At 36.1% G+C, this 16,283-nt stretch overlaps 1 protein-coding gene across 4 annotated transcripts in view; it reads right to left on the bottom strand.

Moving 5' to 3' along the window:
* KCNJ3 (potassium inwardly rectifying channel subfamily J member 3) overlaps nt 1-16,283 on the bottom strand; it is a 149,486-nt gene that overhangs the window by 92,231 nt on the left and 40,972 nt on the right. The gene's annotated exons all lie outside the window — the stretch shown is intronic.

Raw genomic sequence — 16,283 nt, 5'->3', positions numbered from 1 at the left:
GTTGATAAAAAATCCCAAGGGTACATCAAAGCCATATCTTTAATTAGTTCCATTTTCTGATAAAGTTGTATAAGAGGAAAAGGCAGCTATGAGATTGAGCATAAATTAATAACATAGGTTTTTGTTGTTTATTTTGCCTATCTGTTTATGCCAGGCTGACATAAAACAATGGAATTATGCCACAATTCAGAACCTATTCCAATAAATGATATAATTTAAAGATAAGAATTCATAAAAATTCATAGATAAAGAATTCTAATCATGGGGCCGGCCCCGTGGCCGAGTGGTTAAGTTCTCGTGCTCCTCTGCGGCGGCCCAGGGTTTTGCTGGTTCAGATCCTGAGCGCAGACATGGCACCACTCATCAGGCCACGCTGAGGTGGCGTCCCACATGCCACAACTAGAAGACCCGCAACTAAAATATACAACTGTGTACTGGGGGAATTTGGGGAGGAAAAAAAAGCAGAAAGAATTCTAATCAGTTTGCAATAAGTCACCATTGTATTAAGTAATGATGAAACATTAACTTTTTTGTTTTTAGATTGGCACCTGTGCTAACAACTGTTGCCAATCTTCCTTTTATTTCTTCTTCTCCCCAAAGCCCCCCAGTACATAGTTGTATATTTTAGTTGCTGGTCCTTCTAGTTGCGGCATGTGGGACGCCGCCTCAGCATGGCCTGATGAGCGGCGCCATGTCCATGCCCAGGATCCGAACCAGCAAAACCCGGGGCTGCCGAAGTAGAGTGCACAAACAACCACTCAGCCTCGGGGCCAGCCCCAAATGTTAACATTTTTAAAGTTCCATAATTTACATAGCTTTTATTTTATCTGAAAGTTTGTTCAGAATATATATTTTAATTATATCTGCAATAAATGGTAGTACAATACCATCATAAATTAGCAAAGCTTATGATCAGACTCTATAGATACTGAAGCTAAAATGAAGGCTTTGTTAACCACGTGATTAATAATAGCAGTATAATATAATTGTGTTCAAGTAAAATATAAAGAATCTCTCTACGTGAACCTATTTCATTTATATGTTGCACATAATATTGACACAGGTCTACTGTTTAACATTATTCAAGAGGAGAAATATGAGAAAAAGATAACTTCTGGAAATGCAGCATCACAACTGGAGGACATAATTGCTTCATTCATATTTCCTAGACTTCCTTCCATCAGACATTTACAGTGTATACTAATATTTTAATCTTAATTATCATGGTTTTGAGTCCACACAATGGTAGGTGATTTAATATTTATTTAGTAGTTAATATATAATCATTACCACCCCTTCAGAAATAACGTGTTCCCATTTTACAGATAAGAGATATGAGTATCCAGAGGAGTTATGTTACTTTGCCAAGGTCATTAAAATTAAGTGATAAAATCAGTATTCAAGCATAGTTTAAAATACAGAAAAGCAAAGGACAAAATATCTTGGGTTACAACCCCCTGAGATGAGTTACCATTTCGAGTTCAACCATTTCGAGTTACATTCATGCACCTGAGGACAATCAGATGCAACCAAGAATTGCTGTGCTTGTTTGTCCACAGCATATCTGCAGAAGGCTGAGATTGACAGAGAACTATGGTAAGTCCTAGAGGCTGGCAAGCTAACCACGTTCATGAACCATGACCAAGCAGATGTCCTGAAACTTTTGAGCAAATCCAACTTTTCCATGGACATGTAGATGAGCCTGCTATAAATGTAGATATGAGAGAAAAATGTTAATTAATTTTTAGGGGTCACTCGCTATCAACTAAATGCATTTGAAAGGTCTCTTACTTGTCAGCGAATCTATTATTTACTGTTCAGTGGCTAAATTCCTAAATGATAATTTACATGAAATTAACAGCTTCTATAAGGACAGCTTGACTTCTGTGTTGACATAACTCACCCCACTACTGCCCATTCCAACCAAAAATAAAAGCAGTGATTCTCATTATGCAGTGCATCCGCAGATTTTAAAAATGAAATGAGAATGACTCCTGCTAATGTTGGATAATGAAAGTAGTAATAGTTCTCTATTACAAAGAATCTGCTCAGCTGAAACTGGTGGAATGCTTTGCAAACCATTTCATTTTTCACCATCAAACTAGGGAAAAGTCAAGTAGCTGACAGATAATTGTTAATAAGGCCACATCTGTAGTAAATTTACTAAATGTGTAATCTTTTAAGATCATATGAAACTATTTGAGTTTCTTAGTATGTCTGTCTTCTCACTGATGATTTTAGTTAAAATAAAAGAAAAATTTCAATTTTATCATTGCTTCTTGAGCATGCAAGTTACCATTTATTCTGTTTTCCTAATACATCTGAGTGAAAAAAAGTATAAGTTTCTAATCAATCTGTTAATCAATGTACAACTGATAGTTTTCAATTAATTCCTATTTCCTCTAAAACTAGATCTTACAGTTGGATGCGTTTGGTTCCAAGGCATAGGACAAAGGGCAGCAGGCATCCTAGAAATGTCATGGAGAATTGCTTCTTCACTTGCTCTCGATAGATAATATCATACTCCATAACAATTTGAAAGGAAAAGCCAGCCTCTAATAGAGAACCCCCACGTAACGTTCTACTTTTCAGTTCTTAAAGGGGACAATCAAGATGAGCTATCGTTCCTCTAAGATGCCAACATATTTATATTTTTTTACAGAAGTTTTACTTGAAAGGCCACTATGTTGCTAGCACATGAAAGAGAAAGAGGAAGAAAACAGGCAAACTATCTTAAATTGATTTAAAAACAGGAGTCGCATTGTTTTTAAAGAATACTGTTTACTAGGCGTGTGTGCAAAGGTATGGATTTGGTTCATGAATGGCATTCAAGTGGAAGAAAAGTCTTATTTCATAACTTTAAAAAAATCAAAATAATTTAATATGGTTTGTTTCTTCTTGTCACATAGGGATGACAGGAAATTCTAACTTAGTCATGTATTGCATTTTGGGGTGGGAGATGGTAGGGGCAGCCACCCGTAGGGTTTTAGTAAACCCTCTAGAGTTTTACTAAATCCCCAGGGAGGCATATTTTTTCCATAAACCTTGAAGAAGTACTTTGGGTTTGGTGAGAATTGGTCACTATGGGGATGCTCCCTGACCAAGCCCACATAGTTCATTCAAAGGTGAACTGCTTTCCTGCCTTGGATACTGGACTCTTTCACCTAATTTCCCAAAGCCATGGTCCTTGATATTCAGCTCCAATAGCCATATATCATTCCATCAAACATCTGGCCTTCCTCTCAAGCTTTGTAGGGTTCTGGGCTCAAGGGCTATTTCTAAGACCTACAGTCCATTTCTCTTGAGAAATCACCTCCATGTTGGACTACTTGTCCTTTTCAAATTAGAGCAATAACCTTTCCCTTCTCCTATCTTGAACTGGCATGAAATTGTAAAGCTGTTTACTTGTGGTGAGAGCAGATGGGCAGTAGTGTGAGGACAGTTCAGACTTTGAGAAACATTAATGTTATGCACCACTTCACCCCCATTTTCCCAGAACAGGGATAGAAAACAGATTAGATTCTTTCTTCCCTAATGGGTCCACAGCAACAAAAAAATACTGGACATTAGTTTTCTTCTTAAAACTATACCTTGTTACACAAGTTTTATTATTATGTGTATATATATATATACACATAAGCAAAAAGATAAAAAGTGAAGTAGAATACTAATTAAATTTTCTCAATTTCCCCCTCAAGAATTCTTTAGTCTTATCTCCTACAACTCTTCTACTTTGCAAATAATTCTACAAGGACTAGAGAATATAGCCCTAATCACACTGATAAATGAGTGAAAGGAATCATTGTTAACAGCTTAAGAGGTATGCATTTTATGACAAGTAGAATACTGACTTCTCAAGAGAGGCATTATTTTCAATTCACTTCTTAATTCACAGACTATAAAGTACAACTCTAAAGTGGTTTATGCAATGAAAAAGTACTGCGAGTTTGGTATGCTCCATCTACTGAACAAAAGTAATGTTCTGGGGCTTCCCTGTTCTTTCAATAGCAACAGCAGGAAGTAGTCTGCCTGTTAGAAGCTCTTACTGTCACTTTACAACGGCAGACTAGATTTTATTACTGTGATCCAAGCAACGTGCTGTTATTGCTCATATAGATAAAAACACTGTCCATAAAATTATGGTGTAATAACTTAGGAAATATATTTCACAAATGATTTTCCAGGAAGCTATAGCAAGAAAACATCCAAGGGAAGAGTTGGTGCCTGTTAATTTCCTATGTAGCTTTAAAAGCCTGTGTGAACTTTCTTGCACTCACTTGTGACTCTTTTTCAAAATAAACAAATTTCAAATACATATATATCATATATATGTATGTATGTATACATATCCTTACCACCAGTAATGACAATAAGAATAACATTACTACATGTATTTATCATTTTAGTACGTTTGTCTAAGAATCAAAAATTTCATAAATTTCTGTGGTAGGCGACCAGCTAATCGATTAATTATATACATTTTGCAAATAAAATAATTAAAGTTAAAAGAGACTTCCACTTGTGAAAAGATAGAGTAGATATACTTTTCCCTGTTCCTCCCATTAAGTACAACTAAAAACCCTGGAAATTATATATAAAGGAAACATAAGAAGACTGAAACCTGGAGAGAAAAAGGCAAAACAGCAGTGGATGTCTAGGCCCAAAGACATGGTAATGAATTCACTGGGTTTTCTTTTTGCTTCATATATATCCCAGACTTGGAGCAAAAGAACTGGCAACTGAGAATCATCAGTGGGCACTGACATGAAAAGCCCCAACAAAAGCCTGCTCTCTCTAGCCAAAGGACAAGGGAAAACGCAGCCCAGGAAGACAGACTGCTTTTAGGTAATAATAGCTCTACTCCAGTCAAACACCACAAAAAAACTTTGGCCCTACCCACTGAGACCAGCAAATGTCCAGCAGGAAACCTAGATTTCCACCCTCACCTAGTTGTAACAAAGTACTCCAGCTCTCCCACTGGAGAGGTGTCAGAGAAGACTGAGTAGGGGCCTCCCACCATTTCCCCTGCTGTGGCAGTGGAGACAACATAAGAAGACTGAACACAAGAACTACGAATTCTACACCCAACTCACAGTAACAACGTGCCCTCCCCGCCACTCCCTGTCGCTACGGTGTCAGAGAAGGTCTGCGAAAGAGATGAGGCTTTCTCCAGGAACCATGCTACCCTCTTCTGCCCACAGAGTCAGTGGAGGCCATTGCGGAATAGTAAGGTGGCATTCCTACACCTCCCAGACAGAGAGGTATCAGTAAAGGCCTAGTAGGGGGCCAGAATACCCAACCCCGCCTAGCAGTAAGGAGAAGATCCCCATGTCAATGGAGGCTGAGTGAGAACCTGAATTTCTACTGCACCTTCCCTTGTCCAAGCAGTGTCAAAGGATGCCAGCTAAACCAGAAAGGTTAAATAAGGTCCAGAGTCTCATAAAATGTCCACTAGTCATTCCAAGAACCAGGAAGGTGTCAAACTGAATGATAAAAGACGACCAATAGATGCCGAAACCAACATGACAAAGACATTAAAATTATCTGAGGAAAAATACAAAGCAAACATCTTAAAAATGCTTTAACGAGCAATTGTAAACACACTTGAAACAAATGAAAAAAATAGTCTTAGCAAACAAATAGAAGATATAAAAATGAAGTGAAAAACACAATAACTGAAATAAAAATTACCAGGGACAGAGAAGGACAATAAATAACGATAAAAGAGCCAATTCACCAAGAAGACAGAACAGCCCTAAATGTGTGTGTACAAAATGGCATAGATGAAAAATATATGAAACAAAATCTGACATAAATGAAAGGAGAAATACACAAACAACCATAGTTGGAGACTCCAAAACCTCTCTTTCCACAATTGATAGAACAATTACCCAGAAAACTAGGAAGGAGATAGAACAACTTGAAACGTCATCAACCAACAGGATCTAATCATCATTTATAAAATATTCCACTAATCAACATCAGAATATACATTCCTTTCCAGTACCCACAGAACCTATAGCAAGATATACTTTATTCTGGACCATAAAACAAAGCTCATCAGGGGGCTGGCCCCATGGTCGAGTAAGTAAAAATTCTTCATGCTCTAATTTGGCAGCCCAGGTTCATGGGTTCAGATCTCAGGCGTGGACCTACTCCACTCATCAGCCATGCTGTAGAGGCATCCCACATACAAAGTAGAGGAAGACTGGCACAGATGTCAGCTCCAAGCTAGTCCTCCTCAAGCAAAAGAGGGAGACTGGCAACGGATATTAACTCAAGGTGAATCTTCTTCACCAAAAAAAAAACCCTCATCAAATTTAAGAGATTTGAAATCATACGGCATGTTCACTGACCACAACGGATCCAAACCAGAAATCAGTGACAAAGAGATAACAGAAAAATCTCCCAACACTTGAAAAACAAACAATACGCTTCTAAATAATTCATGGGTCAAGAGTAAGTCACAAGAGAAATCAAAAAAGTACACTGAACTGCATGAAAATGAAAATACAACATACCTAAATTAGTCCAACACAGCTAAAGCAATGCTAAAGGGAAATTTATAGCACTAAATGCATACATTAGATACGAGGAAAGGTCTCAAATGAATAATCTAACACCCTACCTCAAAAACCCGGTAAAAGAAAAGCAAAATAAGCCCACAGCAACAAGAAGGAAGGAAATAATAAAGATAGAATAAATCAATTAAACTGAAAACAGAAAAACAACACTAAAAAAATCAATGTTACAAAGAGCTGGTTGTTTGAAACTATCAATAAAATTGACAAACCATTATCAAAGGTCTAACAAAAAAAGAAGAAAGAAGATACAAATGACCAATATCAGTAACAAAACAAGCGATACAGCTATAGACCCTGTAGACATTAGAGGTTAATAAGGAAATACTATGAACAACTCTACCCGCAAAAGTTTAACAACTTTGATAAAATGGACTAATTCCTTAAAAAAACACAAACTAAATAAAATATGAAACAGAAAATCTGACTAGTCTTATAGCTACAAAGAAATTGAATTCCTAGTTAAAAATTCCCCAAATAGAGTCTTCAGGTTGGTCACTGGAGAATTCTACCAAGCATTTAAAGACGAATTAACACCAATTCTATATAGTCCCCTTCAAAAAATAGAAGAGGAAGATTCACCAATTCATTTTATGAAGCCAGTATTACCCTGATACCAAAACAAGACAGTACAATGCAAACTACAGATCAATATCCCGGACTCATGAGTATAGATGCCAAAATCTCTAATAAATTTAAGCAAACAGAATTCAGCAACATATAGAAAGAATTATAAACCATGACGAAGAGAAGTTTATTCCAGGGATCAAGGCTGGTTCAATATTTAAAAATCAATCAATATACTATACCACATTAACCTACTAAAAGTGACAAATCACTGCATCATATCAATTGATGCAGGAAAAGTATCTGACAAAATTCAATACCCATTCATAATAAAACCATTCAGAAAAATAGGAATAGAGAGGGAACTTCCACAACTTTATAAGTAATATCTACAAAAAATTACAGGTAATACTATATTTAATGTTAAACCACTGAATGCTGCTCTTTAAAATGGAGAATAAGGCAAGAATGTGCAAACCAATAACTCATATTCAACATTGCGCTGGAAGTTCAAGCCTGTACAATTATGTGATAAAATAAAATAAAATGCATTCACATCAAAAAGAAATGTATAAATAAAAATGTGCCTTATCATAGATGACGATTTTCTATGCAGAAAATTTCAACAAATCTACAAAAAAATTTAAAAACCTCCTAGAACTAATAAGCAAGTTCAGCAAGGTTACAGGTATGTCTCAGTCCGTTCAGGCTGCTATAACAGAATTATCATAGACTGGGAGGCTTATAAAAAAACAAACATATTTCCTCCGGTTTTAGAAGCTGAGAAGTCCAAGACCAAGGCACCAGTAAGTCTGTTGTTGTCGGGTGAGGACCTGCTTTCTGATTCATACATGGCCATCTTTTTGCTGTGTCCTCACAAGGGAGCTGTCTGGGGTCTCTTTCACAAGGATGCCACTCTGGGTCATGAAGGCTCCATCTTAAGGACCTACCACCTCCTAAAGGCTCCTGCTCCAAATACCATCACACTGGGGACTAGGTTTCAACATACGAATTGATGGGGGTTGGGGAGGGTACAAACATTCAATTTATATCAAGGTAGAATATAATTATTTTTTAAAAATATATTTAATTTCTCTCTATATTTTTATTTGAATGTCTAGACATAAACATTCGAATAAAAAATACAGCACCATTTACAATTAATAAAAAAAATAAATAGTAAGGAGTAAATCTAAGAAAACACATCCAGGATTTGTATGCTGAAAAAACACAAAATGCTGATGGAATAAATCGAAGATCTACATAAATGGGGAGACACATTGCTCCTGGATTGGAAGACTCAAAATAGAAGCAATGTCAATTCCTCCCCCCCCCCAAATTGATCCATAGGTTTAAAGAAATTGGAATCAAAATCCCAGCAAGATGTTTTATAGACATAAGATTACCCTAAAATTTATACGAACAGGCAAAGGAACTAGAACAGCTAAAAGAATTTTGAAAAAGAAGAATAAGGTGAGAAGAATCTGTCTACTTGATTTTGAGACATTATACGGCTATAGAAATTGAGACTATTTGGTATGTCAAAGAGACAGACACACAGATGAGTGAAACAGACAGAGACCCCAGAAATAGACCCACACAAATATGCCGAACTGATTTTTGACAAAGGTGCAAAAGCAATTCAATGGGAAAGACAGCCTTTCAACAAATGGTTCTAGAGAAATTCAACATCCGTTGGCAATCAAAAAAAATATGAACCTTGACCTAAATCTCACATCTTTTACAAAAATTAACTCAAAAGTGATCACAGATTTAAATGTAAAATGTAAAAATAAATAACTTTTGGAAAAAAATAGGAGACACTCTTTGGGATCTAGGGGTAGGGAAAGAGTTCTTATACTTGACACCCAGGGCAAAATTCATAAAGGGAAAAGTTCTATGAAAGACCCTATGAAGAGGATAAAAAGACAAGCTACAGACTGGGTGAGAAGATTTGCAAATCACACATCCAACAAAAGACTAGTGTCTAGAATATATAAAGAGCTTTCAATATTCAACAATTGAAAACATACAGTTAGAACATAGGTAAAGGAAATTAATAGACATTTCATTGAAAAGGATACACAGATATACAGATGGCAAATAAACCCAAGAAAATAAGTTCAATATCATTAGCCGTTAGGTAAACGCAAATTAAAACCATAAGGAGACACCTATAGGAATGGCTAAAACAAACAATTGCATCAACACCAATACTAGCAAAGACAACAGTTACACGTTGTTGGTGGAAATGTGAATGGTACATTCTGGAAAACAAGTTGGCAATTTCTTAAAAAACTAAACATACAACTACTGTATATCTCAGCAATTGCATTCTTGGTCATCTAGAGAAGTAAAAATTTACATTCATACATAAACTTGTACACGAATATTTATAGCAGCTTTATTTGTAATAGCTGAAAAGTAGAAACAACTCTGATATCGTCCAGAGGGTGAAAAAGTATGCAAAATCGATACCATGGAACTGTACTCACAATACAAAGGAATACGATATGGCTACACACAACAACCTGGATGAATCTCCAGAGAATTATGTTGAGTGGGGAAAAAAATCCCCAAATATTACATAGTGTATGCTTCTGTTTACATGACATTCTTGAAATGACAGAATTAGGGAATTAGAGAACAGATTAGCGGTTGCCAGGTGTTAAGGAAAAGGTGAGCATGGGAGGGAAGCAGGTGTGGCTGTAAAAAGGCAACATGAGCAACCTATACAGAGATAGGAATATTCTGTATCTTGCCTGCCCCAGCATCAGTACCCTGGCTGTGATATTGTACTGTAGTTTTGCAAGAGGTTACCCTTAGGGGAAACGGGGTAAAGGGTACATGGGATCACTATTACTTCTTTACTAGTGGATGTGAATCAATAATTATCTCAAAATAGAAAAAAATAGTTAAAAAAAATTAAGGCTCAAAAACGTTAACTGGCTCTGAAATTCACAAGAAATACACACAAGCCCTTTCTTCCGAGTCACTTTGCCTGAGTTAATCAGAGTTAGAATACAGCACAGGGTCAAAACAAAAGCTGAAATGAAAGAAGTCATCAGAAAGCAAGGGCTGACTAGTTCTGTATCAGGCAGATCAATCATGAGAAAAAGCCAAGTCAGAAAGCAAGGTCAAGAATAGGAGATCTTAGTCAAAAGGTCAAACCAAAGTTTAAAATTTCTGCCTGGACTATAGTAAAGATAGAAAGCGGGACAACTGGAATGAGAAAATTGCCTGAGAGTTTCAAGTACTTGGCTATTCTTACACCTGATGGTACTTCTCCACTTTTCACTGGTTCAACGTTTGACTTCTATGTAACAAAGCGCTCTCTCTCCCTCCAGGAACCAATCTGGGTCAGAAATCAACTAATGAATATTTATGAAGGGCCCACCAGAAATATTTAGTACCTGGGAAAGGCATTGCATGAAATCTATCCCAAAGGATTTAAAAGTGTAATATGAATGCAGTTACAAAATAAAATTTATTATTAATCATACTATTATGAACAATAAGTTCAAGAGTAAATAGGTTGCCATACTGACTTGATTACCTGTAAACAATTGAATAAAAATCAAGTCTAAATTTAAGTCTTATGTCCCAAGTCTATATTACAAAGGGAAAAGATGACCAGGTTATGAGACAGTTGACTAAAGCTTATCTTCTGTATTCTACAATTTAAACTGTCTTACAATCTTAAAAAACAAACTACATTCATCACATTTCCATGCTAAAATATAATTTTGTGCTTTTTGAAAACAGTAAATGTGTTTTCTTTTTCAGTGTTCTAATTAATGCCTATGAAATTCATGACTTTGCCCAGAATCAGATCTTTTAGACTCAGCCTAATTGTACCTGAATATATTTTGGGCTTCCTAATGGAAATATCAAATGTAGTTCCATTACAAATTTGAATAAGAAATTTAAAGAAAAAACTGTCCTCATGAGGCATCAGCATAATTGTAAGGCAGTTGACTAGAGTCCTTGATCTTCCTAACTCTAAGCTCAATACTATAAAGACCTGAAGAGGTATTCGTGTTAATAAGATATTCATCTTTATTTTATTTGTTGTTGATATCAAGATTGCTGCTCACTTGCATTCTCAAAGAGCCATTTGCACAGTGTGTTCTTTCCCACTCGTCCATCTCTCTCTCTCTCTCTGTCTCTTTCTTTCTCTCTCTAATTAGACTTTGCCAATTTGTAAATTTTATTGTCCATTTAAGCAATTCAGGTTTGGAGTTCAGTGTTCCCTTCTACTTTAGGGGTGGTGAGGTTTAACTAATAACTTTCTATTTTATTCTTTAACAGTTTCATTTACCTCTGTAGCTTTATTTCATTGTTCTTTTCTATTTCACCTTCAGATCATTTTGTCTTTTTTACTTGATAGTAGATATCATAAGGCTATTCCTTTGTATACTACATAGGATTTAATTTGTGGAATTCTTTGTCATTTTAAATTAAATAATCTATGAATTCAGCTTGAATTATTTTTTAACTCAAAATTTCTTAAAATGAATTTTTGCTTGTTTTTTAGATTTCCTATATTTTTAAGAATTCCTGAAATATAGGTTGGGGATACGCAGGTCAAGAATATATCCTTTTGTTATGAATTTCTATTTGTATTTCATGGTGGCAAGAAATGCAGCCCACAGGAGCATCAATTTTGGAAATGTTTGGGGATTTTCTCCATGGCCTAAGGTATGCTTAATGTTTGCAAATATCCTACAAGCCTATAAAAAGTCCTTCTCAGTAGGGTGCAGCAGTCATCTTACAACATGTGTAATAAACTGAATTTGCCAATTTTTGTGAGTAATATCTTCCATACCCACTTACATTTTCTTGTGGTTGTTTGCTGTATTACTTTTGACAGAAATATAGTATCTTGTAGATCTGTCAAGTTGCCTTTGTATTTATATAATTTTTATTATTTTATATTTGTTTTTTGAGTCTCTTCTGTTTACTGGCTAAAAGGTTTCAGCACTATCTTCTGGTAGACTGGACCTTTTAATAACTGTTTTTAGATTTAAGGCATTAGTCTCTAAATTATATATTACCTGATTTTCTTTTAATCATTGAGTTCCTTTTGCATGGTGTATCTTTTCCTATCTATCTGCCTAACTGAACTTTCTCTGTCGTTTTAAGCATCATAAAGCTGGGTTTTATAAACTAATCTAAGAGCCCCTTTCAAACAGGAACGCACCTCAGATTTACCATTGTGCATTTCTGATGTTTCTGTGGGTTTGATTTTGCTCCTCTCCCAGTCCATCCTAACATCATCTTTCTCCCAACCCCACACAGGGAAATTCTCACTTATCCTAACCAACTGTTCTCTCAGATTGATCAGGGTATAAACACTGAAGCCAGCCGAGGGGCAGAGGGCCCATGTGGACCAACTCTTCAGCAGACTGTCTTCAAGTATTCCTGTGCATCGCCTTTTCTAAGGGGAAGAGCTTTTTTGTGAATTCCAATGTCTTTTAGCTCTGAAGAAAATCTCTACTTCAATTATTGTGTTTCAAATTTCTCTGCTCTGACTTCTCCCTCACCCCATATTTCTCTTGTGTAACACATTTTAGAAATTCATCAAAATGTCTTCTCTCGGGATTGGACCCTTACCCGCTTCCCAGGATTCTTATGGAGTCATTTCTTTGCACAGACATTTTAAGGAGGGGACCTAAACTCACATGTTTAACTTGCCACCTTAAACTTCAAGTCAATACTCTAAGTTCTGTTTTCAGCTACGATTTTCCCCAGAGATATTGGAAATTTTGTTTCCCCAAGTTTTCATTCAATTCTACCTACTTCCATAAGCAGAAGATTTAAACAATTCAATCTTAACAATTTTTAACACAATTGATTCCTTGTCACCCATTTAAGGAAGACAACAACAAAAAAGGCCTAAGGGGGCTAAAAAGGAACAAAACATTGATTAAAATACAGCACTGAAAAATCATATAGCAAAGCTAAACAAGATATATTTTTATTTCTCTGTAAGAAAGTTTGCATTAAATTTATCAGGCAAACATGGCACAAAAGGGGTATGTTGTGTATCCGGGAGATAACCAAATAATTATATAATGCAGTACAGCATACTGATAATCAAATAATCAAATAATGCAGTACAGCATACTGATAATCAAATAATCACATAATGCAGTACAGCATACTGATTACCAGCATGTGGCCTGGAGTCAGACTGCAAGTGTTCGTACCTCAGATGCACCACTAACAAGCTGTGTGGCTTTGGGGAAGTTACTTAACCTCTCTGACAATCAGGTTCATCATCTGTAAAATGTGATAAAAGTGTTTACTTCATGAGGTGATGAGACATTTAAATAATACAGAAAATCACTTAAAATAAGGGCTAGCACATAGTAATTGCTCAATAAATATTTCCTCAGATTATTAAAAGCTGTGTTTCTCAGATAGCGTGGACGTAGTATGCCCAGAGACACAGACTAAATAGCTTCTGTTACAAGATTCTCTGGAAAGCTACGTCCTAGAGAGTAAAACATTCAGCTCTTTGGTACCCAGTACAAAAGCACAAGAAAAATAACCGAAGTGGTTTGCATTGGTCTTACTCGCAATTTGTATTATTTTTGGTCTGGCAGAATGCAGAGCCAGAACTGATAGATTCTGCCAATACAGGATTTGTGGTTTTGATTTCATACCATGTGCCACGGTAAAATGATTTTATAAGATTTTACATGAGAAGCTTGTCATTTTTTGATTATATAAAACTTTCACCGAAAAAAACAGAAAAGAGAAGAAAAAGAGTCAGTGCTGAAGCAGACTCTTTAAAAGCAAAACCCACCATCTGTAGCAGGAGGACTTCATGAAACCCAGGGGTGTCTTCTTACCCAACTGTCAACACCAGGAAATGTGCCAAGGGGACAGATGCTAAAATTGGAAAGTCTCATCTAGGGCGTGACATCAGAGTTCTAGAATTTCTCTCTAAAAAAGCCTCCGTCACCACAACAGCAACAAAGTATTAAGGAGAAAACAAAAGCATCCTCCTTAATGAAGAATCGTTTCCATTAAATAGACTACTAAAATTCTATTAACAAAAACGAACATACTGGTTTGTGGGATGGGAGGTGAAATCTGTATTGAGCTAGTTTCCAAGAGACCAGGAGGTATTTTTTTAACCGTTGGCAACAACAGGGAACATATGATCAATCAGGAAAATAATAACAGAAGCCATTACTAAAAATAGTTTCCAATGACAGTGCAGAGTTGAAGAAAAACAATCAGGAAATCTCTCCCGCTGTTTTAATAACACACTGACAAAGATCTGATAATGAAAACTGATAATTCAAAGATAGCATTCAGCAAGAAAAATGGAAGACAAGATATAATTAACGACATTAGATGTGGGAATGTACAGTCTAGAAACACGGATATCCTTCAGTAAAACATATTTCAGGCACATTCAAGAATGGTTGAATTTAGATTTTTATTCCCATTAGCTTTTCACTTCTATCGAAGAGATTTGGCTTTTAAGATTTCAGTCTTCAGCTTTCTTACAGCCAGGCTGAATCTGAAAGTGTACTTGCTGACTGCAGCTTTGGTTTCCAAAGCAGAGGTTGCAAACTCAAAGAGTGCACCAAGCAGATAACATGAATGAGTGAAGCCAACCGTGTGAGGGCTGTGGGAATCTGCCGAGAGAATGCCCCAGGTACAGGGAACCAATGCTATTCAGCTTCACTCTAGAAAGCAAGCTTGGTATTGTCAAATCTCATTTTTCAAGAGAAATTTTAAAAATCCATACTTCTATTTAAATCTCCAAGTTATATAAGTGTTGGTATAAAAATAAAAGAAATACCAAGTATTATTTAAAAACTATGGGTGCCACATACATAGATAAAATCCAATACACTGGTTACTACACGTAATCTCAGAAGGGTCTCCATTATAATTAACCCTCGTAAGGGTAAAGATGGCTGTTTGTTTGTTTGGCTTTGTTTAGGAAGTATGAGCATTTAACTATATATGCTCAAAAAAGTCATACGACTTTTTATAGGAAAATGATTTGCAAATCCTGTCCAGTTTTTGTATGAGAGATCTAAACTGGCTAACAAAAACTGGACTATAACCCTTTATTCAGCACCCCAATATCAGAAGTAATACTAGATTGCTCAAGAAATGAAAAGAAAAATGAGAGAAATATAACAGCTATTTGCTTTATTTCTAAAAGGTAAGAAAACAATATAAATTTCTATTTGTGCTTTAGGCGAGAACAAGCACAGATGTAACCCAGTCTGGCTATGGGCTTATGCAGTGTGTCAGAGGAAAATAAAATCATTGATAAGGACTGTGTTTTAATAACATATGAGCCACTAAAGACAGCAACTCTAATGTACAAGACAAATAAATATCTCTTACTTTCTCCTTTTTAATATATGAATAAAAACAAACACCACCAATAAAAACACTCCAAAGAGAAAAATTAATAAAAGGAATACCATAGGTGAATACTTTATCAACTTCAACTTCTGCTTCACTACAGGAAACCCTTATTATCCACTTTTATTTCATTTCATCCTAAGACACATTGATAAAGAGATTTTCTTCTCATCAGCCAGTCTTTCCCATCTCTACACCTCACTGCTTCTCATCTCTATTTACAGAGAATAAAACTCATTTATATGACTATATGACACAATGCCATATTCGTCAGTTGCCGAACACAAAAGAAAATTCTCAATTATTTCCCAAATATTAAAAAAAGGGCAGAAAGAACATATTTGTCAAAGCAATATGGCAGATTGGATCTTGAAGTATTAGCGTGAGTACTCTTCTGCATATCTTTTGGTACATTCTTCCCAATACTGAATATTCTTTGCAATGCCCCATGAATTATGAGGTTTTCCACTCTGACTGGTGTGAACAAGAACGCTCCCTGGCTTTGTGTAATTTCCAGCTACTGTTCCCTCTAATCCGTTTGAGTGATTCATTCCCTAGCCTTGGGTAGTGTCCTCACGCACGTGAGCTGAAGACTGTAGACCTCTGTGGATCTCCAAAGTTCCTTCTCAGTGCAGCTCTCTCCTCTCAAGGATTCTACCTCGTGAGCAATAGCCACTTTGACCTCTCTGGGCTCCCAGCTCTTTCCGTCAACTCAACTCTGGAAAACTG

Source organism: Equus przewalskii, chromosome 17, assembly GCF_037783145.1.
Source record: "Equus przewalskii isolate Varuska chromosome 17, EquPr2, whole genome shotgun sequence".
Classification (NCBI taxonomy): Eukaryota; Metazoa; Chordata; class Mammalia; order Perissodactyla; family Equidae; genus Equus; species Equus przewalskii.
This window is presented reverse-complemented; position numbering and strand designations above follow the sequence as displayed.